Raw genomic sequence first — 25932 nt, 5'->3', positions numbered from 1 at the left:
ATTGGAGGATACCTACGCATTATAAAAATATAGCTGAGCAAGTTGCATGCAGTATAAAGTGAGATAGAGGCCTTGGGCAGTTAGATATTGGCAGTAGTACTCATTGTTACACAGTGGATTTAAATGCAGGAAGTGATAGATTGTCCCAGAAAATTCAAGCTCATACATCCTGCAGTTTTAGTTTTGGAGTTCTGCTGAAAAGGACTTCAGGGCTGGACCCTTTATACGAATATGAGTCATTCAACAAAGGTCCTAGAATATTCAATGCACTGCCATCTTGATTTCATCAAACTCTCTAGATCTAGAGTACAAGATTGTAGAACAGAAATCTTGCAAAAATGCTTTTTTTCCAGGAGAAGCTAATTAAATCATTGTGGCAGCACTGTTTTTGGATAGGAAACTTCATATTTACAATTTTAGATTACTTTGTATTTTTTTCAAGAGACACCCATGAATGTGTGCAGTTATCTACAATAGCGTGTGTAATCACCATACTTAAGCATACAAATCAGGTGATGAGCCTCAAAACCTCAGGTTATTTTTGACATGTTGGCAATTATGGAAACCATATTTTGCGGGACACTGCTCCACTTAGAAGTCTGGTATCTGAGATCTTGACAACGTGGAGAAGGGCCTTTTGGTATAACCTAAGGTGTGAATTTAAACCGATAGTTATACCAGTATAAACTCCCATAGGGACACTTCAGGTATCTAAAAGGGTGTCATAAGGAGGAGGGAGAAAACTTGTTCACCTTAGCCTCTAAGGATAGAACAAGAAGCAATGGGCTTAAACTGCAGCAAGGGAGGTTTAGGTTGGACATTAGGAAAAAGTTCCTAACAGTCAGGGTGGTTAAACACTGGAATAAATTGCCTAGGGAGGTTGTGGAAACTCCATCTGTAGAAAGAAGAACAGGAGTACTTGTGGCACCTTAGAGACTAACAAATTTATTAGAGCATAAGCTTTCGTGGACTACAGCCCACTTCTTCGGATGCATATCCGAAGAAGTGGGCTGTAGTCCACGAAAGCTTATGCTCTAATAAATTTGTTAGTCTCTAAGGTGCCACAAGTACTCCTGTTCTTCTTTTTGCGGATACAGACTAACACGGCTGCTACTCTGAAATCCATCTGTAGAGATATTTAAGAGTAGGTTAGATAAATGTCTATCAGGGATGGTCTAGACAGTATTTGGTCCTGCCATGAGGGCAGGGGACTGGACTCGATGACCTCTCGAGGTCCCTTCCAGTTCTAGAATCTATGAATCTATGAATCTTATCCTAGTGTCGGAGTATCCTTTTCCCATTTAGCTTACGTGTGCTAGGAAGTGGTTTAAATAAATAAGAAGGCACTTTTAAACAACAAGAAGAGCATCCACAGAGGAGGTTATATCAGTAGAACAGGTAAAACTTTCCCATGCAGACAAGCCTGAGTACCAAATTCTGCAACAATGTTTTTAGGATTCAACAGCACTAAGCAAGCTGCCTCAAGGTACAGGAAAATTACTAAGAAGGTGTTGTGGGGGTGAGAAGGCTATGTGTTTGTAAGGCATTAATTGCTTTTTTTTTCCTTACCCAGTGTTTAACTTAGCCATATTTTTGTATAATTGTTTTTTAAAAATTCAAAAGACTTAAAACACCCTCACTGCGCATTTATCAAAACGTAGCACTGTCTGATTTCATGATGGAGTAAATCAGAAATATCCCCAATGAAGACAATGGGCCTGGTTCTCATTTACACTAAAGCCACTTTACACTGCTCTGGCATTGTTCAGGGTTTTTAGAGTGGGCATAAGTTACATTTACACCCATTTTAAGGTCCCTTTAATGACAGAGCAGTGTAAAATGGATTTAGTGCAAATACAACCCCTGCAATCTCAAGCTGGCAGTGCTTTGTCTGGACTCCGGGGAAAAAAGGGGTAGTAGATCCTTTAAAGGGGGAATGGGGAGGATTGGTAATTACCCACGAAAATATATTGGTTATGTCTGTTATTCAGTGACAATGGGGTACACCTGCCAGATGAGGAGAGGATGTATTTCTGGCCAACATGAGAGAGGAAATTACCATTCATCTGGGAACCGGGTTGGCGGAGAGGAGGCAGTCATGCTAATTGCTGGTGCCTATGTGTGGCAGGAGTCCAGTGCAGGTACTCATTCCATAGGGGATCTGGGTCACTGATAAACCAGAACTGGAAGTGGACCTAATGGGCAGGACTGGCTCCAGGGTTTTGGCCGCCCCAAGCAGCCAAACAACAACAACAAAAAAACCGCGATCGCAATCTGCGGCGGCAATTCGGCGGAAGGTCCTTTGCTCCGAGCAGGAGTGAAGAATCATCAGCCGAATTGCCGCGGAACAGCTGGACGTGCCGTCCCTCTCTGAAGTGGCCGCCCCAAGCACCTGCTTGGTAAGCTGGTGCCTGGAGCCGGCCCTGCTAATGGGGAAGCATCCCCTAAGAAAGCTAGGGAACAGAGATAGGGCTCCTAATGTCTGCTCCAGCAAGGAGACAACCTCTTTCCCCAGCCCCTTAACTCTCATACAAAGGGAGGGCAGTGGGATGCCAGCAACCACCAGCTATGGAGGGCTGATGGCAACCCTCTACCAGGTAGAAGTGATTAAGGAAGGAAATATTGCACTGATTACTGCCAGTTACTTCCCAGATGAGTTAATACAGTTGCAGCCTACTTAAGCCACATCTTCTCTTTTTTTCTGTGTTTCCAGGACAATAAGAATCAGGCACAATGTACCTTCATGTAAGTGAAAGCATCTTAACAAAGAGCTTTTAGAATCTTCAAGGATTCCAAGAAGTGCATTGCATAATAAGGAAGAAAAAAGTTAGTTACCTGTATCTGAACTGTTTTCTATGCTGACCCTTGACTTTGTTGTTTTAGCTGCAAATTCCTTCATTATATGGGTAGCTGCCAGCTATATTTAGGTAGCCTAGCACTTTCCATTTTAAGAGTTGCTTGTGCCCTTTTTTCAGAAGCGCTAACATTTTCACTGATTGCAATGGGTCTCTGGAATTCAGCAAGGGGAAAGCCAGCAGGCTAAAGAAATGCCTTTTATTTGTCTCATAAAATTCCATTCAGGTTCAGTTGAGTTATAAACTATTTTAAAAAAATCACCCTCTCCCTTCTCACTTGTATTCCTCAGGAAAATTCTGGCAGCCTGCCAAAATTATAATTGAACACACAAACATTCTAAAGATTTAGGTCCATGCTACCCATCGTTTAAAGCAGCAGGATCACCACCACCACATGCTGTACTAGGAATGCCTGGGAGCTGCTAGCGCAGCTGTAGTAGCAGGACGGAGGGAATGGGGAGAGAGCTGAGTCAAGCCAGGTTGGGCTCCACTGATCCAGCACAGGGCCAAGACATCACATTTCCTATCCCCAGGGCATGACCTGGGGGCAAGAGTCCCCCAACCTCCCCATAGGGGAAAAGAGACAGCCAGATTGGACTCCCCAGTTATCTCCTCTAGCCATCCCATTCTCCACTCTGGAGGTACCACTGTGGTGGGAGGAAGGAATGATTGTTGGGCTGGGTTAGACTCTCCCCCATCACCCCTGGACCCAGAATATGGAGCCAGCCAACCACCTCACCCCTCCTCCTGCTGCCACCTACTACAATCAGTCCTGTAACGCAAGTGGCCAAAGTCTGCACTGCAGTGCTGATGGTCACGGTTCACACCAGATGATGGTACATGTTGGTTGAATTGTACATAATATAATTTTATTTTTACCTTTTTCCTCTAACGAAAACAACACCCTTTGAAATTACGTCCAAAAAACTGTTAAAAGAATGTGATTTAGTTGCTAAGTCAAGCACTTGAAAATTTGAAAATACCAGACTTATGGCTGCTCATACAGTCTTAACTATGCCCCTTCTGAGTATGCATTGTCCGGCGATGGCAGAGGAAAGACAGGAGAAAATGGACATGGTTTAATTAGGCTGCAACTTTATTCACTTAAAATATCCGGAGTATCCGGCAAGAAGTTGTACAGTGCAGCTGGTCATCATTTCCTTAATAATTTCCACCTAATTTTGAGGGCTGCTGTCAGCACTGTCCCTTCCCAACCTGATCCCAGGCATCCCATTGCTGAGCCCCCACTGCCTTCCCCTCACAGGAGGGTTAAGGGGGCTAGTAAAGGAGGGGAGTTGGCTCCTCATTGGACCAGATGTCAGAGCCCCAAACCCTTTTCCTTGGCTCCCTTAAGGACTGCATTCCTCTAAATCCCCTTCCAATCCATTTGCTCCAATAACCATAGCCTTTCCATAACGAGTACCTGCACTGGATATTTGCCCCAAATATTACATAGTAAGTTGCAATATTGTAACCTAACCCCATATCCCACCCTACCCGTCCCAAACCTGCTGTGGGAAGGTGGGGAAAAAAAACCACCCTATCTTGGTCAATCTGGCAGTGAGGGAAAAATTCCTTTCCAGCTCCCAAGGAAAAGGGCAACTAGCATGATGGCCACAATGGATCAAGAAGAAACCCGGTCCTTACTCAGATTCCATGGGTGGCAGGATGGATGCTGCCAGACCAATCCCGGTGAAAGAAGGCTTCTCCAGACTGTCCAGTGTATAAATACCCACCCTACTCTTCCAGTCAGCTGGAAGTGTAGTTACGCCACACACCTGGTCCAGCCACTTCCTACTTCATCAGATAAATTTTCCCTTTTCCTCCTTCTCTGGTACCAGTTGAAGAGGAAGCCCAAAAAAGGGCAACAACCCCTTTTCTTCCTGCCAGCCAGACAAGGACCCACTGCATACAGCTGTGGTGAGCCCATTATGATCCAGTTTTAACTACACGATTACATACTGTTTTTTCCACAGGACCTTTGCCTTACTCAGTGCACAGAATGGAAGAACAAGGGGTTAGAATTAAGGCTGCAGGGGCAACCATAAATCTGGCATTTTTACCTTTCAAATGCTTGACTTCACAACCTACAAAATTCTCTTTTAACCTAGTGTTTTGATATTTAATTGCCAGAGACAAAATAAATGTGTGTGTCAAATGCTAATGATAATCTGATCACTTTATTCTTGTCTCTTTACTAAATACATTAAATTATTTTTTTAATATTATTTCCGTTAGGATTGGATTCATTTAAGACTTACCAAGTCTTAGTTCTTCAACACATTTTGATTCTTTAGAACTCTTTTGTTCATAGTCCATAATGGGAATATCTAGCTGTGATGCAGGCACTGAAACTGCTCATCACAATAGGAGATTTTACTATTAGAGCTATTTAACCATAAGCTAGAAGGCTACTTAACTCAAGCTACTGATTCACACAATTATTTCTGCTGCAGCTGCTTGAACAATACATTTAACAATTAAAATAATTCTCGAGATGTTGGATAAACGGCACAAATTTCCATACAAAAATACTTTCTAAACTTGTCCATATACAAAAGGAGAATGGAAAACAAACTGTATTTTCCAGATGCACGCTACAGGGACACTGTCAAGTTAATCATATTTGTGAAAGTTTTCTGTCTGAAAATTTGTACTTACTTTTGTTACAATTAACATATGAAAGTACAGTAACTGAATGAGGTTAAAGGAAAATATGTTTTTTTGTTTGAGGGGAGTGCATAACAGTACTTTGTGTATGCACATTTACCATACATTCAATTTTGTGTTGTTCGTTTATATAATATGGTAAAATAAATTAATAAAAAACAAAGATGTGGTGGTAAAACCGCAAAAATTGGCAGAAGTACTCAGGAGAAGATGTGTTTTCCAAAACTATTTCATATTTTTTTAAGAATTAACTTCAGTTAAGTTTGAGGGGATCTCTTTTATTTTAAGAAAAAGCAGTATTGCAGAAAATTGTGTAGCTACAGAATTGCAGAAGGCTAATGAGCTCTTTCTAAATAATACAGCGATAAGAGTTGGTTGATTTGCCCAGGAATTTTTTTGCCTAGGAATTGGACATCCCTGAAATTCCTTTCCAGAACCCAGACCAATCCTACTGCTCTTTCCCATTTGAGCAGTGCCATGGACTTCAATATTTTCTTTGTTTTAGGAGTGCTGTAGCATTTCATTTCAAACATGAGTATGCTGTATTTACTACATGACAGCTATTCTGAATTTAGTAATATGAGCAATACTCAGTCTGCATTTATTTTTTAAAACAAGCTAAGTGGGATTGTGACTTACTTTAAATAGAAAAATAGCTCTTTTTGGAACAAGGGCAAAATGTGGCTCACAGTGCGGAAATGTGTTGTGATTTGGAACAGGAAGTAATATTTAACATTACAGTATTGTAAGTATATACAGTAAACTGATTCAGGTTACGGATTTTGTTTTGCATTGCTACACAAACAAGGACAGTGCTAAAGTAAAACTAGTGCTTGAGTAACAACTGCTCACTTGATTCTTATAAACGCCATGGGAGTGGAAAGAGAATAAGGGACTTGTGATTCTCTGTTTAGCTGCTGCAGTTTTCTTTAAGCAGTTAGGATCAAAGTTGAAGGCGTTTCCTGGAAAGAGATTAGCATTTTCTGTTTCTTTCATTTAAAATATAGTTTTATTCCTTAAAGGCCTTATTCACCAGTTTGTTCATTATATTTGTTCAATCCTAGCACATGCTAGAGAAAAACAAACAAACAACCAGCATGTTATTTTAGACCATGTTCCTAATTCTCTTGCAGAGCTAAAAAAGTCAGGTCTTGAAGCAATCATTCTATGACAGTAATCAGATTAACTACATTATCCATGTGACATACACCTCTATTGCCATGACAGCAAAGCAGGAGGTCTTTAATCTTTAGATAGACAGACAGACAGAATCTTAGGTGACCGACCATCTTCTTGTATTTAACCACATATCAACCACAGATTACAGTGCCATTAAGTCTGCATAAATAACATAGCTAATGGAACTGTAGTACAGTAATAGTATACACCGATTGACTAACTGAAGGAAACAGCAATGTAGTATTGCCCAGGGACGCAAATGGCTCCTGAATTGTCGTACACTGTCTGATACCAAAGACTGAGGGAAATATTGCACCAAAGACAATTATTTTATTGCTCGTTCCATGTTGCCAGTCAGTATAGATTTTTCAGGTATTTTCTCCCCTTCCTGAAGAAAACTGATCCTCAAATAAAAAGAACACAAGTTTTTGCTGGCTGCCTGCTGGTCACTATGTTGATCTACACTTTTGTTGACTGAACTGAACCAAAATCCCATTATGCTCTATAGGGCTAGACCAAAGGTGAAGTGGAAAAGTACTCCTTGAGAAATTAGGGGCATGTCTATGCTGCATCAAGGAGTGAACTTCCCAACCCAGGTCCAGACCAGACTTGTGTTTGTGGGGCTCACACTAGCATGCTAAAAATTGCTGTGTAGACTTTGCAACTCAAGCTGGAGCCTGGGTTCTCAGGCCCGCCCAGCCACCCAAGCTTGGGAGCCCAAGCTGTAACATCTACCCAGCTATTTTTAGTGCACTAGAGTGAGCCCCCACTAACACAAGTCTGTGGATCTGGACTGGGAGGCTTGCTCCCAGACGCAGTGTAGACGTATCCTATAGAGCTGAGACTGCAGGTGGTAATTTCACTACATAAGGAATAGAGTTTTACTTTAGACTGTGAAATCAACTCTCACAAACAAATGTATTAATTAAAATATGTAAACTGCAAGGGTAATTGCAAGGGTAATTGGATAAGGTGTGTAATGCAACTAAACTAAGTAGCTAACTCTAAACAAGTAAAATGTATCATTATTGGAATGCTTTGTGTTTATGCAAAGTTGTAGAACTATGAACGGTACTCATTAAGCTTACTGTGAAAAACTACTAGTAGTTAAACTGTTAAAATCTCTGTTTTTGTACATGTAGAATCTGTCAGAAAATAAGATGTATGTTCTGAGGCTTGCAAAATATGCACCATCTGCCAGGTATGGATGATTATCTGTACAAGGTTTGGTTGGTATAGCTATCTCTATGTCTCGCAAAACATAGATGGGGCTAAATAGAAGATGTGTAAGGCCTGGTAATACAGTGAAATTTGTGGAATCTTTTATTTGTTATAAACAAGGGTATGTGTGTATATGTATAAGTAGAATTGTGTTCAGACTTTGGAACAGACACAGACTGGAGAAGTAAGCTGTGATTGCTACAAAACTGTTCCCCAGACTGGATAATGTATATTTCTTTCTGTATTGTGCTGATTTATCTTTGATTAATAAACTGACAGAGTATGGGTTATATGATTTTGGGCAATATGTATTTGATAACAGATGAGTAGCCGTCATCTGGAATTGAACTAGAATAGCTGAGAGTGAAATAACCATCAGGTTAATTTAAATTTACATGGAGCATTTTGCAGGGCTAATTCCACCACTCACTAATACCTTATTGAACTAATTCTTAAATATCTGCCCTGATGACGTTTGGTCACCTTCTTGGCAAGTCTATTTCACTGCCCAGTTTCTCTTGCTGCTAAGACTTTTCTTACTACTTAGCCAAAATGAATAATTTTTTAGCTTCATGTCACTGCACCATATCTTACTATCTTGTGAGACTCCCTCTTTTCATTTATACCATTACTCTGAAATCATTTATTCAATGTGTTCCTACCTACAGAGTCTTTTTAAAAAACTACAAAATGTAGCTCTTTATCCTCCAGTTATTTTTGTTATAGAATTGGATTATTAACAAATGAATTGTTGAAGAAACTAAAAACAACTTGAGTAGAACTTCAGGTATTCTTTTAGGCACTATTTTTTGTAAGCAGCATTTTTTTTTCCATTTTATAGTACCATGGCTTTCATTAGGCGTTGAAAAAGCATCTCTTGAAGCTTCTCAATGCTATTTCTCAGTAACAGTCACAAAATGTTGCATGTCCAAACATATGAATGTAGATACTCTAAAGCATGGATCCATTTAGGATAATGATCCAATAAGATGCTGCCTGTCATTCTCCCACTCCATGCTCTTCAGTACTTCCAAGTCACTGAAGTTAGCAACAGCAAAACCATGTAGCACAAGAAGTCTGGCTTACACATCATAGGACAAATCCTGTCTGGTACTCCACTAGTGCAGAGAGACAATTCTCTTGCAGAGGAAGTGGTGTGATTACTTTGTGCCACCGGGGGGGAAGAGAAGGGGGACCCAAGATTGAGAGAGACTGCACAGGGGGACAAGAGGACTCCCTATTTACAACTATCAGTCTGCAACAGGAACAGTACGTGTGGCTAAGGAAAGAGGTTGGTGATTCCACCTCTATGTCTGTTGGGGGAAAGGAAGGACCACACAGGCAATGGAAGCTACTCCTCTAGGTCCCATGACTGGCTTTGCTGTCACTCTGCCTTGAGTGGAAGAAGATTCCTTCTCCCCTCATCTCTGCTATCTGGGAGGTCTGCCTGGCGCCCAGATGTTGTTCAAGCTGGCTGTTGTGCAGAGTATTTGCCTGAGAATGAGGGAGAGAAAAACGGATAAAGTTTGACATTCTGGCTCCCAGAAAAGAATTGCACTGACTAAAAGAAATGAGAGAACAAGACTATCCCTTAAGTAATTAATATGGCCATTTAACATAAAAATACAAATAATTATTGCCTTTTCTTACAGAACCTATTTCCAAAACTTGCAGACAAGTTTCTGTTTTCTACAATAGAAGGACTCCAGTTCTGTCAACTCAGCTGCGCCATGAACAGTATCCCCATGGTAAGGCTCATTATCATATTTTTGTTGAACTAAATTAATACGTAAAGGCCTCTGTCCTGCAAACTCTTATGCTTGTGAGTAACTTTGTACATGTGAGTAAATCCATGGAGTTCAGGGAGACTACTCATGTACTTACAATATCAGGGCCATAGTTAGTAGCCAATTTTAAAATCTCTATGTATAAGAAACTCAGTATTTTCAACCTCAATATAAAAGGGACATAATGAACTTAATAATAAATAATCTATGAGATAGGTATATCTCCATATAACTGGAAGGGACCTTGAAAGGTCATTGAGTCCAGCCCCCTGCCTTCACTAAGAGGATCAAGTACTGATTTTTGCCCCAGATCCCTAAGTGGTCCCTCAAGGATTGAACTCACAACCCTAGGTTTAGCAGGCCAATGCTCAAACCACTGAACTATCCCTCCCCCCAACTTGAAGTCTAATCAACTTAATGAGTGAACAGTTGTATCAGACACTACATATCTCCCACAGTCCCTCTGCTGGTTTTTGTGGATACGTTCATATCTTCCTGCTTTTGTTTTTTTAAGGTGGTTGTGTTTTCCCCTGTTGTCTTTCATACATAAACAATAGGCAAAAACCATCTAAGGGACAGATTTTAAAAGTAGGTGCCTAAAGATGCAGATAGGTGCCTAGTCCATTTTGAAAATCCCATTAGGCATCTTTCTACGTCTTTAGGCACTAAATACTTTAAAAAATCTGGCCCGTTCCTGCCAACACACATCTTACATGAGTAATTACTCTGGTCCTACTGAAGTCAATGGGACTACTCCCCTGTCTAGTTAGTCATGTGGACAAGTGTAGGATCAGGTCGTTACCTGCCAAAACACAGGAAGGAAGGAAAGTAACAACACAAAGTTCTGTAAACTGCACAAAGTTTTCTTCTCCAATCTCTAAATGTTGTTTTCTCTAATCTCTTTCAGTTATAGCAGCAATTCTCAACCAGGAGTCTGAGGCCCGAGCAGATTTCAGGAGGTCCGCCAAGAAGGGCCAAAATTAGACTCACTGGGGCCCAGGGCAGAAAGCTGCCACCTGGGGCTGAAGCCAAAGCCTGAGCAGCTTAGCTTCGCGGGGCCCCCTGTGGGGTAGGGCTCTGGGCAATTGCTCTACTTGCTACCCCTAATGCTGGTCCTGTCTTTTATATGTAGAAAAAACAGCTGTTGTGGCACAGGTGGGCTATGGAGTTTTTATAGCATGTTGAGGGGGTCTCAGAAAGAGAAAGGTAGAGAAAGCCTGAGTTATAGTAACCTTAGATGATTCTTTAACCTACACTGGTAAAAAGTAAGTCACAGTAACGTGATCATAAAAAAAAATCCCTTTACCCAATTTCTCCACCATATGAGAAATAATTATACTTGTCAAAATTCAGTTTTTTAAATCAGGTATTTTCAAATATGCAATCAAGAGTTTTTGACATTAAAACATTTTTAAATATGCTAACAAGTAGCCAATTAGAAGACTTTTCAGCCAGATGTACAGGTCACTAAAAAAAAAAAAAAATTATAATAGAATTGCTAACTCAACCTAACATCATTGTCAGAAATAATACAAATTAGTACAATTTGTAAAGATGCTCAGAGAAGTAATGTTTTTATTTCCGTGTTGCATTATTCCTAGTGATGACAATTTAAAAAGGGAAAATATTATTCCCTAAGGAGTTTTCAAACTAGGTTAGCAACAAGACACAAGAGGTGGATGAAAAACAGATGGTGGGTGGGGTAGAAATGGAGGTCAAGGTAACAACAACACACATCTGTTTTCATATAGACTAGCCATATGACATTTACACAGTGGGGTGATCCTACACCTGTGGCAAAACACCCAGTGATTGAAATGGGAACAGGATTAGGACAAGTATGTTACTTCTGTACCTCCCTCCGTGGACTTTTTTTTTTTTTTTTAAAGGAAAAACAACATTCACCATCTGTTTCAGTAAGAACTGAATGTGACTTAATCATTAAGCACAGTGTTTACACAGGACTGTGGCTGCTTATGGTATATCATAAACATACAAAAGGAACAAAAGCATATAATTAGGTTTGGAAGGTTTAGATGTTTATGGGTAAATGTTGATAAACACCAACTTCACTGTACAAACACACACAAAAAATATTTCCACTGATGACAACTGAATTTTGCAAACAGGCAAAGTAAAAAACAATACTGTTTGAGAACTTAAGAGTTAAAATCCAGTGATTTAGTCTTTTGAATTAGGCTTATTACAAATAGACTAGTAAATGAATAGTAAAAACACATATAATTTGTTGATTTAATTACAGGATATTTACTTTGTATATTTTGACATGTGATGTTGACCATGTGTCTTCATGGTTCATAAAGCTTTAACTTTTTGAATCTCAATGTCTGTCATTAAATAATTTTCTGATGCCCTCCTCATAGTTTTCCACAACTGTGAAAATTTAAATCAATAAGATATATAAAAATGCTTAAAAATAAATATCAATAATATCCAACAAAATTATATAAAATAAAAATCAAATTCTGCCAAGCCTACATACAATTCAGCAGAACACTGCGTAGGTGTCGCAGCCCTGGGTATTAATTGAAGGTGGGCATAAATTAAATAGCAAGAAATTTCGTGCTAAACTGATGGACAGGTCTAACAATTGATTTAATTAGTGTTATTTAATTCACTATCAGATTTCTTCAGTAAATGCTAGCACGATAGTTTACAGACCTTATTTTAAACTACCTTGAACAGGCTGGCAGCCAATAATTACTACTGGGAATTATAAAGGAACAGGGTAAAAGTGAATACATTAACTGTTCTACAAACAAAACTGGTGACTCATATTATTAATCTTGCATCTCATGTTTAGTAAGACTACTCTTTCTGATTTACATGGTGAACTACATACAGAAGAGTGAATTGGATTGTCATTATAGCTTGGAATGCTATAGACAACTGAATTTTAATATAACTATGCTCACAAGTGCACATGCTTTAAAATTGGACTTTAGCAATGTCAAATGAATATAAAGATCTGTCCTTTGCAAATTTCAAACACTCAGAACCGGAGAGAGTTAGCTTCTCATTTTAAATTAGTTTTAACAAGCAATTTCAATATTTTCAGTTTAACGCCTTACCTGTTACCCAGAAAAAAGATTGGGTGACTGTTGATCCCTTCATTACTGCAGATCTGACAAAGCACAAGTAGCGTGTTGTATGAAAATACCCGTTTATAGAAATGAATCCTAAATGTTGTTGCAGTTTTTACTACAGTTAATTGGATTTGTAAGGGTAATCTGGGAGGAGCCAATAACAATCAATTTTTCCCCCTAAGACTACATATGCAATACCTAAGGGACTATGCAGATAATCATCCCATAAACTGCTTTCTGTGTCTGGTTTAAATTTTAAAGGGATTGAGGCAAACAGGCTACATTAAACCTGATATTTTAATAACAGAATCCTTTTCCTCTTCCTTTTGTTCATCTCGCTCCCATTACTGTCCAGCAAAACCTGTTTGTCATTTCTGGTAGGTATTTATAAGATGTGCTTGTTAACCACTGAAGCACACAAAGCTGGCAATGTAGAGATAATTTCAGATGAAGTTACATTAAACGAGGACTCTGTAATAAATCAATTTTGAAACACAATGAATAATGTCATGCTCAAATCTCTGGAATCTCATCTGTTCTTTTAATATTTTCTTTCTTATTTTAACATAGGAGCCTACATATAACTAATGTAGGTATAGCTACTGTAAGTTAACGGGATCAAACATTATATGTCTACAACAAAATGAAAAAACAAGTGCTTCTGAAGACAGCATACCTAATTAAAGCAGGAAGAGCCTAACTATATGGATTTTTTTGGGGTGAGTGAATCAGCAAACAACTAGCAAATATACAGTATGGGAAATATTTTGCTGTATTTTACAAAGTTAATTTCAACCATTGAACATTAGTTGACAATACAAAAGGTTTCCACTGATTCTTGCAGCTCTTATTAAAAAGCTGGCAATGCAAGTAACAGTTGTTGAAAGTTCACCATAACATGACACCCCTTTCTGCCCCCATCCCCTTTACTTAAAAACACAGTAGCCTATATTCACACAAGCTTCTTGGAGATAGGGAGATCTGCTTTATTTACGCAAGCAAAGTGATCCGGATACAACTGTTCTAAGGGTTAAGCCTACAACCCAATTAAGCTTGGAAAATATTGTGTCAGCTAAGGACCTGTCTTCATTTGGTCAGAGGAGACACTGAGTTGGTAACAGAGCTAAATTGTTAGATCTGTTTTTAGAAACATTCTTCTGATCAGATTTAACTGTTTATGATGGCTAACGTCCGTGGAATTAGTAAAATTCAGAGATGAAAAAATTCAGCTGCTCCTTTATGCAAAGATTTATATAAGGAGAGCGATAGGGCCAAACTTTAAATTGCAGATGCTATTTTTCACAGATGCTATTTTTGCAAACACAAAAACTGATGTGTACACAAACTGAATTTGCATTCAAGTTGTATTTTTTCATGGCTAATTACAATGTCCAGTCAATTTTTTTATTTTAGAAATATCAATGGCAAATATTCACTGTCCAAGTAAGCAATAGATATTTACCGGGGGAGGGAGGGGAAGTTATTTTAATTGTATTTTTTAAACCTCTTGGCTATGTCATTGCAATTCCTTTCCCTTTTGTAGCTGAAAAATATTAAATGAAATGATCCATAACTCAAAAATAAATGTAAATGTTTTTAACCACATGGCAAATTGTTACTATCACTTTCGATATTGTACCTAAAATTTCTGCAGACAAAAGAACACTGAAGTATATTAATAGACTATGAGGGATGCCCTAATAATTGCCCTAGTCATACTTATAATTTATTTATAACTGACAGATTCTGGAGGACATATAATTTCATTCTGTTCCCTTGTAATGTTCCCTGTAATTAACATGCATACTAAAATACATTTTTAGGACTGAAGGTGCTATATACAGTAGTGACAAATCAGATGATAGAATAAATTGCTGAGAGGCAAAATCATAAGGCCTTTAACTAAGGAAGTTATTAGTGCTCATTTTCATGTTTTCTACATTCTATAATACAGTTAAAGAGTAAACCCTAATTCCATTAAAAAACTATTTGAAGAGGCTCATTATTTCGAACTTTAAGGTCAGAAACTTGGTAAGTTAACTGAGATGCCATATATATAATAAATAATAAAAATAGTATTAACTATTTGAGTGGCAAAATTGTATTTGTGGCTCTTTCAAATGTGTGCTTAATTCTAGCTACAAAACAGTTTCTAAAAATTAAAAGTTATAGATAGTTAATATACAAGAACCAAATTCTTTTGTTGTTTAGAAACCTGACCAGATCAGATATTCACACTTCAAAAATAATCGCTTTAGAAAGTATTAATAACATGTCCCCTTGCTTTTTTAGTATGTCACTTTGGGATTCATTTTCTAGAAATACTGAGCACCTCCAGTTCCCATTGACTTCAGGTGGAACTGTGGGAGCTCAGCACATCTGAAAAATCAGTCTCTATGGGTCCTATCCTGCAAACACTTAACTATGTAAGAAACTTCATTTACTTAAGCGGTCCCTTAGAAGTCAATGAAGCTATTTAGGTAAGTAAAATTATTCATGTACTTAAGTGTTTGCACGATGGGGCCCCTAGCTGTAACTAACAAGACTGTCACTACTTTATGGATCCAAATTTGCCAGGTTCTGAGCACCCTCAGTCACCCCTTTGACTTTACTGGGAATTGAACATGCTCAGCAGGATCAGGCTTGAAAACAGTAAAAACTGAAGACACAAGCACAAGTAAAATTCTCTAGAGTAATGCTACCACCTCTTGTTTTAACTACACATGGTTCACCATTGTTAGAGAAGTGGCTCTATACATGACTGTTTGAGACCTGCTAGTATAGTATGTATGTCAGATATTTCAAATCTCAGCACCCACAACCTTGGTAATAAATGACATATCTTTATGGAGTGTTTTGTGGGGGGGGGGGGGGGAAAAGGATGGAAGTTAAGCTGGTTTTTTTTAGTTGAATTCAGAAGAAACAGAGTAAATAGTTTGAGATTTTTTTTTAATTGAATTTAAGGCAAAGAAAGGTAATTTCTAAACATTTAGATGAGCTTCTTAGCGAGAACTGATGCATTTTGGAAACTTTGAAATTTTAGTATTTGAATGACAGCTAATGAGCACTTCAATAATTAATTTTCCTAATGATAACATAACTTAATACTGGCTACCTGTTGATTTCCAGGTACAGTTCAAGACTTGGTGGTCTGGAGCCCAGTTGAGAGCTTGGCTTTTTGCTCTATCCACTTGCAAAAGTTATGACCTGCTGGATTGCTCTAGCATTTCCTAGATTTGTATTCCTCAGTAGGTCATTCTCAGTTGAAGAACCATTTGCCCTAGTAACCTGCCAGAGTTTAGCTAGCGCCATGGTTCAATGTCACGCCTAGTTGTTCAAACCAATTATTACTTCATTTCTATTTTCATTAGGGCTAGGAGGTTTTGAGCCAGCTGAGGAGTTATTTTTTGGGTTAACCATATTGTTTGCTGTTTTCAAAGAATTAATGCACAGCCACAGGCAAATGAATTAATACTCTTGAAGCCTTTAGAACTCAGCAGTTACCATTTAAACAAAAACAAATAAAAAAAGAATCCTAAGCACTTTGGAAAATTCTACCGAACTATCCCAACCATGCAGCCACATTAACAAGCATTTTAGGTAAGTAGAACAGGACCTGGTCACTAGAGGTTTGGCAACTAGTGTGACTAGAACTGTCTATGCTGTCTTAGGGCTGCATTACAGGAGGCTTAACATTCACCTGTCCATGACCCCCAGACAACTAATTTATCTGCTTAGGCCAATGGACAACTGCAAGTTTAAAAATTCTGACTACAGTTAACACCACAGTTAACACACTTCCATAATGCAGTAAAGCAGGGAGAATCAAAGCTTCAAACTATCCTGAAAATGCAAATATGTACTAAGATAAGGAGAACTGAACAAATGTGAATGTCTGATTTATTTTAAATGTCTGGTTGTCTCCATTATATCCTTGGCATGTCTAAGATATGTATCCCCCACAGTTTCTAAGTGTCATTCTGATCTAATAATATAGCTAATTGAAAATAAATCTATTTTTGGTGCCATACTGTGGTACTTACAGGATCTTTCAAGTTATCTTGTGTTAAAGCATAAAATATGACACACTGCACTGGAACTGCACTGCATTTAATATTATGTTCTCACATTGTACCTTTAATTAAGAATGTCAAAATGCTTTATAAGAGGGAGAAAGTCAAACAGAGAGGATAAAGGGATACTGGGAACTTAAAAATCATGCATTATAAACACACGTTATCTATTACTAACAACACTAAAGATCCAATCTACTTATCACTTTAGATTTGAGATTTTCAAAGCTAATATTAATTTTAATGGGACTTGTGTGTCTAAATCTCCAAGTCAGCTTTGGAAATTTAATCTATGCTCTTCATTTACGTTTTGCTTCTCTCTGTTTGGGCAATGAAAAGCAATGAAGCCAGCTTTGCTTTCAGGTTCCTAATGTTGAGATGTTTAGACTCATGGGTGGTGTTTGTTTATAAACAAGTGTTTTTATTATAATTTCAAATATTGGGGAAACATTTGTATTTGTTTTAGGATTTATAAAAGCTTGTTTACAACTTCTAATTTTGGATCCAGTTTATGTTGGCACAGCAAGTCAGGGGCAGAGTCAGGACTCAGGAAAGAGAACCCAGCTTGGACTCTCAGTCCTGTACTCTAACAAACACACACACTACACAATAAAATGCAGTTCTCAGCTAAAAACATGCGTTAGGTGCCTAGTGTGGCCTAAGACCAAAGGCCATGCCAACCACACCGTCTGAAATGTATTATTCCACTCAGAAATTGCATGTATTCTTAGTGATAAAGGATAAATGTATCATCTGAAACAATAGAAAACTTGAAACTGTATTTGTATCAAGTGCAATCTTTTTTTAAAGATTCTCCCTGTCCCTCTACAGACAGTCCTATCTTCCCATATTCCCTCCTCTGGTTTCTCCTTTCCTTCACTATTAATTAAAGCTGTCACCAAAGGGAATGTTGTAAATATAATGGGAGGGTGTAGCACAATAGTGAGAGGATTTAAATTCAAAGGATTTCCAAAGATGGAGAGTTGTACTGAGTGACTACATAATGAGTATACAAATGGTTTAAACTTGTGATTGGTAAGGGTGACTAAATGACTCTTGTAAGAGGAACACATTCTAGGAAATCTGTTCTTAGCTATGAGGACTGAACCATAAGGAAAGTCGCAACTAAAACCTCCCCATTTAATCAAAAATTCAGTCTCTACTAGGTCCTGGGGTGGGGACGGGAGGAAGAGATACCTCCCTCCTCCAGCTGCTCCATTGCAGTTCCACACTCTTCCCTCAACCCTGCACCAGTCACCTTGCCCTAGAACTGAGTACAGTGCAAGATGAGTCCCATTTTGGGTATGTCTACGCTCTGCTTTTTTCAGCAGAGTATAGTCTACATATCTGCATAGCCCCCCAGGACAGGTATGAACAGCAGTGTTGAATCTGAAGCAAAGCTCAGGTGAGTAAAGACACTCCGAAAGGGTGTGGGTATATACGTGAGTATATGCTCTACATGGCTCTTTACTCGCCCAAGCTTTTTTAGCCATAAAAAAGGCTCTTTACTCGCCATACTGCTGTTTTAACACTGAAGTGTCCAACTGCTGGAGCCCTTCCCTGCCGGAGGGAAAGACTCCAGCAGCAGGAAAGGCAGTGGCAGTGGAGAAGCAGGCTCTGGCAGGCTCAGCCTTTCCCCACTGCATCCCCTCTGCCAGAGTCTTTCACTTACATGTAGCTACACAATGCTGTGTGGATGCAGCTTGCTTTTCACTGCAGCATGTAGCTACATGTACACTGTTGCTAATGACGTGTAGTGTAGACATAGCCTTTGAAAGCCAGGAACTTCCACCTTCTAATCCTTGCACTGACATTAACTGACTCTGTGGCCCTGGGCAAATCAGTTGACCTCTCTGCCTCAATTTCCCCCATCCATAAAAGGGGATAATACCATTTAAGTGACAGGAATACTTTAAGATTAATTACAGTACTGGCTTCCTAGGTCTCCATTTGGCAACTTGAAATTTCTAAAACATTTCGCATTTAACTGTCCCTCACTTAGATCACAATTCTGCCATCTGACACTTACGTAATCAACTCAGAGAGCAAGTAGAAATTTCAGTACAATAGCTACTGTCTTAGCAGCAGCAACAGACATTCAATGCGATAGTACAAATATTATAATCGTTCGAGTCTTCTTGAAATAAAATTCAGAGATTTTTCCAATAAAAAGTTCCAAAATTTTCATTTGATGTTGTTTAGAAGAGATATGTTTTATATGTGGTTCAAGATATATTATGAAAAAATGGAAGAAATCAAACTCAGTGAAAATGTCTCAATTGTGAAAAATGCATTGCTTTTATTTTATTTACAATTATACTTATTTCAACACTGTAATAAATGGGCTCTGTTCCTCTAGAACAATCCATAATCTTGTCCTGAATGTCTCAGTTCTCAGACTCATAGCAAGTTAACTTATTAGGCAGAAAAACTGGTCAGCCTGCAAAAGCCTTTTATTTTTATTTTTTCAATAATAAGCATGTGTTGTGTGGGCTGCCTCTCAGTATCTTTTTATCTGGTTTATGTGAGGCTAATCCCTAGAACATACTTTCAGCCTGAGGTATCTCAACAGTATAGTGGTGGATGAGAACTGTGACTAGGGACTCAAGTTAATATTAACAAATTCTTATGAAATGAAGAATTCTCAAGTTTATGGATAGCCAAAAAAGGATTCATGATAGGTAAAAGATTAGGAACCGCCATTATAGAGCCTCAACTGGACTGAAAGTACCATCACAAAGACCTGGATTGGAGATTTGCTGATGAGTAACGGCTGGAAGGGGGTGGGACTCAAACATCTGTAAGTAATGGAGAACTGAAAGGCTTTCTTATTTCTGTATCTAGAATTTTAGTTTTAAGATTGTATCTGCTAAACCATTTTGGATATATCCCTCGGGACCTAAATTAAAGCTGTCTTCTTGAGCTGCCCTATTAGTCAAAGCACTTTATGCTGTGGGCTCGACACACTGCTCTTGGCCCCGTCTCACCCTCATGCCATGATTTGCAAGAGAAGCCTCTGAAGACAGCCTTACAGCTATCTTCTACAATGCCTGCACCAGGGGAAGCCTCCCCCCATCCTCCAATCAGATACAAGGCTTTTAGAGCCCCATTATGCCACTCCAGCCATTTGTACCTGGCCAGAAAGAGTTTAATGATCTGATCCTTTGTTTGAATGTATGAGAACGATACTTGCAAAGTATTAAGAGGACACAACGTGATTTGGTCCCCCTTCAAGACATACTACGCTAATGAGGAACAGGAAAAATATTAAGGGAATTTCTGTCCTTGAAGCAGGTTTTTTTTCCCCCTTAAGACTGAGTACTGCAAGAGGTATAAAAACCAGGAAAGAAATCTTCCAAACATTCATTAGCATACTTAGAGATATTAAACAATTAAAAAGATATAAATGCAGTGCAGCTTATCTTCAACTTTTAATTGATTTGCTTCTTCCTTAGATCACACATAATTTAATTTGTTTTTTCTTAGTGAGTCACAATTCCTTGTGTAGGAGTTCCTATAGTCTGCAGTGTCACCTACTATGAAAGCAAACCTAAACATAATACATACATAAAGAAATAAATAGATTGACACACACTATACATTGTATAAGTCCAAGGACTGTCTTCCTCTGTTTGGAAAGTGACTAATACGTGGTGGGTGTATGGACTCACAGACTTGTATAAATTTATACAATAGGGGAAAATCCTTTTCTGTGGTACACATTGCATATTTCTACTACCTGTTCTTCTTCAGATCTCCTATATGAAATGAGTGCAGAATATACAATAGAGATCTACAATTTGGCTCCACAATCAGGATTTTTGCCAATGGCAAAGTAATTGATCTCAAACACAGGGTGGTGTTTGGCCATACTTTTAGAAGCGAAAGACTTGAAATCACTAAATTTTTGGTAAAATAAGAGAGAAACAGCCTGCATCTTTGTAATTCTGTGGCCACTCTACTTGAAACAAAGAAACGTTATTACTTTTACTGAATGGAGAACCCATGTATTATGCTATAAATCAAGAAAGCTCCAAAGTGTATGTTTCAGGTTACGTTCTCATTCAGTTGGCAATAACACTGCAGTTTTATGACCTGGTTATGGCATGAGATGTTTTAAGGTATATCTCTGGAGTCCTATCTACCAAAGTTAATTTGCACAGGATTTAGTTGCCCAATTAACTTTCCATTGATTTTATATGTTAATTGTCTAGTAAAACCCCCTTCCTTCCTTCCATTTAAAAAAAAAAACATAAATGTGTATCATATGTGGCCTCCAATGTACACTTGGTCTCAATCCAGCTTGAGAAGTGACATGCTGGGAATACAATTTATCTTACAAATTTAAACTCTCCTGAGTTTACAAATCTCAATTTTATTAGCAAACCTATTCTGCAATTGCATGAATTTTAATATTCTGATTTACAAAATGCCATAAACATCACAATTTTTTTTAATGTTACGTGGATGGTTTAAAGAAGTGTGATTACAGTCCTAAGCAGTTAAATCAATTGAGCACTCTGCATTTCTCATCCCACTTTCTGGATCTACTTACTGATGTCTATCACCAGCTGAGTTATCTCTCTCTTAACAGATGTTAGCAGTTCAGCATACTATATATAGCTTAGAGGACAAACAAGCCTGTGAACCAATAACTTGATGGCTTAGCATCCAGTTTTTAGCTGGCACAAAGTAAACAAGTTCAACTACATTTTCTTGCCTCACTGTATTATTATAGCTTAAAATGTGTTATACAGAAATATTTTTAGATCTGTAAAGACTCAAACTGCTGATTTTAGAATTCTGGGCTAATATTAAAAACTTGAAAATTTATTCACTATCAAAAAAGTTAAACAGTTTCAGGTATTACACATGCCCCTAAATTCCCCTGCCAATTTTTGTGGTTTTACAATTACAGTTTCCAATCTTTACAGTACTTCTCACTTCTTTTTCTGTAGGAAAAAACATAGAAAATTGACTAGAAGCATAACTCTGCAGTTGAATGCACACACCGAAAAAAATCCTTTATCTTTTAGTTGCAATAGCATGAGGTGTTACTTGAATCAATTGTCGGTAAAACATTTTCAGACAGGAGTGACATTTGAATTGAAAGTGTCTTTTTAAAAGAAAATCATTTTGCTTTTTCCACTGTTCATAGCATTATAATAATCTTCAGCAATGTTCCTCATCCATAAACCCCCAGAATATATTCCCAGCTGAAAAATGATCCTGCACACTATTCACACCATGCAAAAGTCTTTAATTTCTATACATCATCCCACTAAACTTCACCTTCCCAACACCCAAAGAATTTATTCTACTGTAAAACTTTACAGCTTCCAGTCATGATCAATCCTTCATTGTTTGTAGCCGTCACCATATTTTGCTATTATATAAAGTCACCAATACAGTATAATAAACCAGTTTCACAATTGTTAGACATTGCACTAAAACAGATGGAAGAAATATTATCCAAGTGGTTTTATGCTGCCAACCAAGAAATCCAATTATAGGAAAGGACCAACTAGTTAATTATATCTTAAATTGACAGTGCCAGACCCTGAAGACTCAAGTATTATCCCTCTCATTTACTTTTCTCATGCTGTCTAACACATGGAGCCTCCATATATGTCTTGATGCAAAAACTAGATGGAGAAAATTACTTCAAAATAAAGAGCAACTGCAAACACTTAGCTTACTTCACATGTATTACTTTGGGATTAATTACTCCACAGACTTGGTGCCCAATTTCACTGACTGAGGTGCAGGCCTCCTGAAAACAGATGGTTCCTTCTAAGAAATAATAATCAAGGGAGCTGTTCAAAAGAAAAACAATTAACTCTACATCATAAACATGCAAGCTAATCACTCTGTTATTTATTTGTTCATCCAATAAACAAAGTGTTAAGATCAGCCTATTGGCAAAAACAGAAACAGAGTCTAACAACTAGGTATAAAAAATTACTATCAGGACTGAGGTAAAATGAAAAGAAAAATATGTTGGCATATTCTTCATCTCAAATTCAACTGAGGAAGGGACTAAAGGTTGTTTCTCTAAAAAGAGTTGGGTAAAATAAGTATTGGTTAACTCTAGGAACTAACTGCCAAGAGAAGGAATGAAAATGTCAGAGTTTGAAGAGGACAGCCGGTTTCAATTTAAAGTACAGATATAGACTGAAAAGTAATCATATAAAAGTGGTGCCTTCTTATCCAAGAGATCTGCTCAGGGTGTGTCTAATTCACTACAGCATTGTGTGTGCTAACTTGAATGACAAACGTTTGTGTTCCTGTTAAACCCCACAGAGCCAGCCAGTACTCTATGGCCCTTGGGAGAATAAGCTGGATCCTACTATGACTTTTGCTTCATCAACAAAATTGTCAGCCACTTTCAGAAAGGTCAGCTGAAAAATGGTTATTCCTGGTAATGAGTTGCCAGCCACAAAGTACAGTTTGTTTTTAGAAGCCCAGGTGGAATTAACAGTGCCAGAAGTCAAAATTAATCTTTTAACATAGCCATTGAGTACATTTGCTCTTGATGTCACTGAGATAAGCATGGAGCTGCACAACGGCACATCTAAAGTCACTTTCCTGGATGTAACTGCTCTTTAATGCTTTTTGCTGGTGCTGAATACCCTTCACCAACCAAAATGCTCTTGAACCCATCTCCTTACCTCAACTATGAAGAGCAAAGCCCAGCAGCTTCCCTAGGAAGTGGAATATCAAGCACATTCTTCTTGCCGATCTCTGCCTTTCTGGGCACAGAACAATAACAAAACCTCGAATTACACTTATATACACACAGGCACACATTTAGGATGTTTAAAACAAGACTGTCCAAGGAGTCAAAGTTTAATTAGATGGGCCCTAACAGATCTTTTTCATGTCACTTCTGTGAATCCTTAAATCTAGAAATGGAAAAAAAAATCTATTATATTGCTTTCTAATACCAGACTTTCCCCAGCTTGGCCCAATAAAGCAACTGGTCAATGACTGGCTAATTTATCAGGCTCCATCTGTGTGAGCGTGTCTGCATGAATGTGCCCACAAGTCCGGGCGCTCATACACTGTCCCTATGCAGGCAAGTGCGTATGTGTGTGCACCTGTGCGCGTGTTCGATTCCAAACCCCACAAACTCTGTCACGGCAGGCTGGGGGGCTGATGGACAGCTGGGTGAATCCTTCCCACTGCCTGTCTAAAGAGAGACACACAATCCCCCTCCCCGGGAGGCGGATGTACAGGGAATGATTTGACAAGTCAGGCTTGGGATAAGTACCCTGCCTGCCAGGCTGGGCTCCTAGCACCAGGGGAAGGGAAGGGAGATGGCTTGGCCCTGGCTTTTTATCACCAAATGCTTTGGATGCCCACAGCACCCCGGTGTACACGCCTCCCTGCCCACACAGGCTGGGGCTTCCCTGGGCATAAGGGCAGCCTGGGGCAGAGGGTGGGTGGCTGGTTCTGCCGCCTGAGCGCTAGCTCGTGGGCTGGGAGCAGCCACAAGATGCTGCCCCCCGCTGCCGGGGAGCTGGGGGGGGAGAAGGGCGGGGCCGGGGTCCAGGAGGCTCAGCTGGGGGGTGGAGCTGGCGCTAGGCCTGGGATGAGGGGAGCCGCGGGGGGCGGGGTTGGGGAGGGGCTGGGGCAGCTGGGGGGGGATAGGTCCCGATGGCGGCCGACAGGGAGGGGGCGGCGAGGGCAACAGACCCACCTTGCTACCGCTCCCGCTGCTCCGCTCCGAGGCGGGCCCGGGCCGCCCCGCTTGGGGCTGGGTAGGGGGCGCGGCCCCGCCTTCGGGCCGTGTGGGGGTGGGCCGCTAGCCGGCCGGAGGCGGGGAATGCGCATGCGCCGACCAGGGACACCTGCGTATGGGACTAGTGAGATACCGCGGGGCAGGGCTGGGGGTGATGGGGCGATGCTGTACCGTGGGGGGCAGGACTGGGGGGGGAAGTGGTGGAGCATGGGGGGCAGGCAGGACTGGGGTGAAAGGGTGGAAGCGGTGGTGGAGCATGGGGGGCAGACAGGACTGGGGTGAAGGTGGGGATATAGGGGTGGAGGATGAGGGCAGGTCTGGCCCCATGGATTTTTCTATATCCAGAGACAAGAAAACCAGAGTTTTCCCTGACGTACTGGATCACTTGCTCTTCTGAACTTCCCGTTTAATCAAAAAGCAACATTATTCACATAAGGGGTATTCCTAAATCCTGCACTTCACTGCTGGGGCCAGTTTGCACAAGATTTGTGTTTGCAGTCCACCCGCTTTCTCCCACACTGTCTATAACAAAAGAAGATGTGGTAGCCAGAATTTTTTGATGTATTCACACACCATCCGCAAACATACCATCTTTGCATAAAATACTGCCCCAACAACAGGTAGTTCTAATAATTACACTGAAAATGTATTGATTTACCTAACAGTTTCTGTTTGTTTCTTTTGCTTTGACTAATTTTTGCCGTACAGCCTTTATACTTTCAATCACAATTATTTTGAAGGTGGTTATAATCATACCTAGCTTTCATAGAGTACTTTTTTATGAGTAGATCTCGGAAGTGTTTCATAATCTTTATCCTTACAACACCCCTGTGAGGTAGGGAAGTAATATTGTCCCCTTTTTTAACAGATGGACAACTGGGGCACAGAGAGGCTAAGTGACTTGCTCAAGGTTATATAGGAAGTCTGTGGTGAAGTAGGGAATTGAACTTGGCTAGTGCCTTAACTATAGACTCTCTCTTATACATGTTCTGTGTCACAACATGGAGAATCTCAATTAACTATTGAGATAAAAATACAATCAAATGAATAACTTCGGCTCTATGGAGCTATTTCAGTCTGTAACATCTTGAGCCAGTAGCCAGTCACATTTGAATCTTGCAGGCAATTGTCTTCCCATTATACTTAATGAGAATTTTCTGATTGGCTCAAGTAAGGGCAGGATAAGGATCTGAGGGCCTCAGGTGCATTATTAAATATTCACAAGCAAGCACAACTTGATGGCTGAAACATACAGAGTGAGAAAGTCCCTGTGAGTTTTCCTCAATTTACTAATAT

The 25932-nt window shown here is 39.4% G+C and overlaps 1 protein-coding gene across 3 annotated transcripts in view; it reads right to left on the bottom strand.

Moving 5' to 3' along the window:
• Positions 1-24664, bottom strand: part of PTPDC1 (protein tyrosine phosphatase domain containing 1) — a 43582-nt gene extending 18918 nt beyond the window's left edge. For 2 of the 3 annotated variants that reach the window (XM_054036224.1, XM_054036226.1), the window contains exons 1-2: positions 24595-24664; positions 23564-23644 (exon numbers count right to left, since the gene is read on the bottom strand). The gene's annotated coding sequence lies outside the window, so the exon portion shown is untranslated. The remainder of the gene's footprint in view (positions 1-23563; positions 23645-24594) is intronic. The other variant, XM_054036225.1, reaches the window with a different exon arrangement.
• Positions 24665-25932: the final 1268 nt, after the last annotated feature.

This window comes from Malaclemys terrapin, chromosome 7 (assembly GCF_027887155.1).
Source record: "Malaclemys terrapin pileata isolate rMalTer1 chromosome 7, rMalTer1.hap1, whole genome shotgun sequence".
In the NCBI taxonomy this organism is placed as follows: Eukaryota; Metazoa; Chordata; order Testudines; family Emydidae; genus Malaclemys; species Malaclemys terrapin.
Note: the sequence above shows the minus strand (reverse complement) of the source record. Positions and strands in the feature narration are given on the sequence as shown.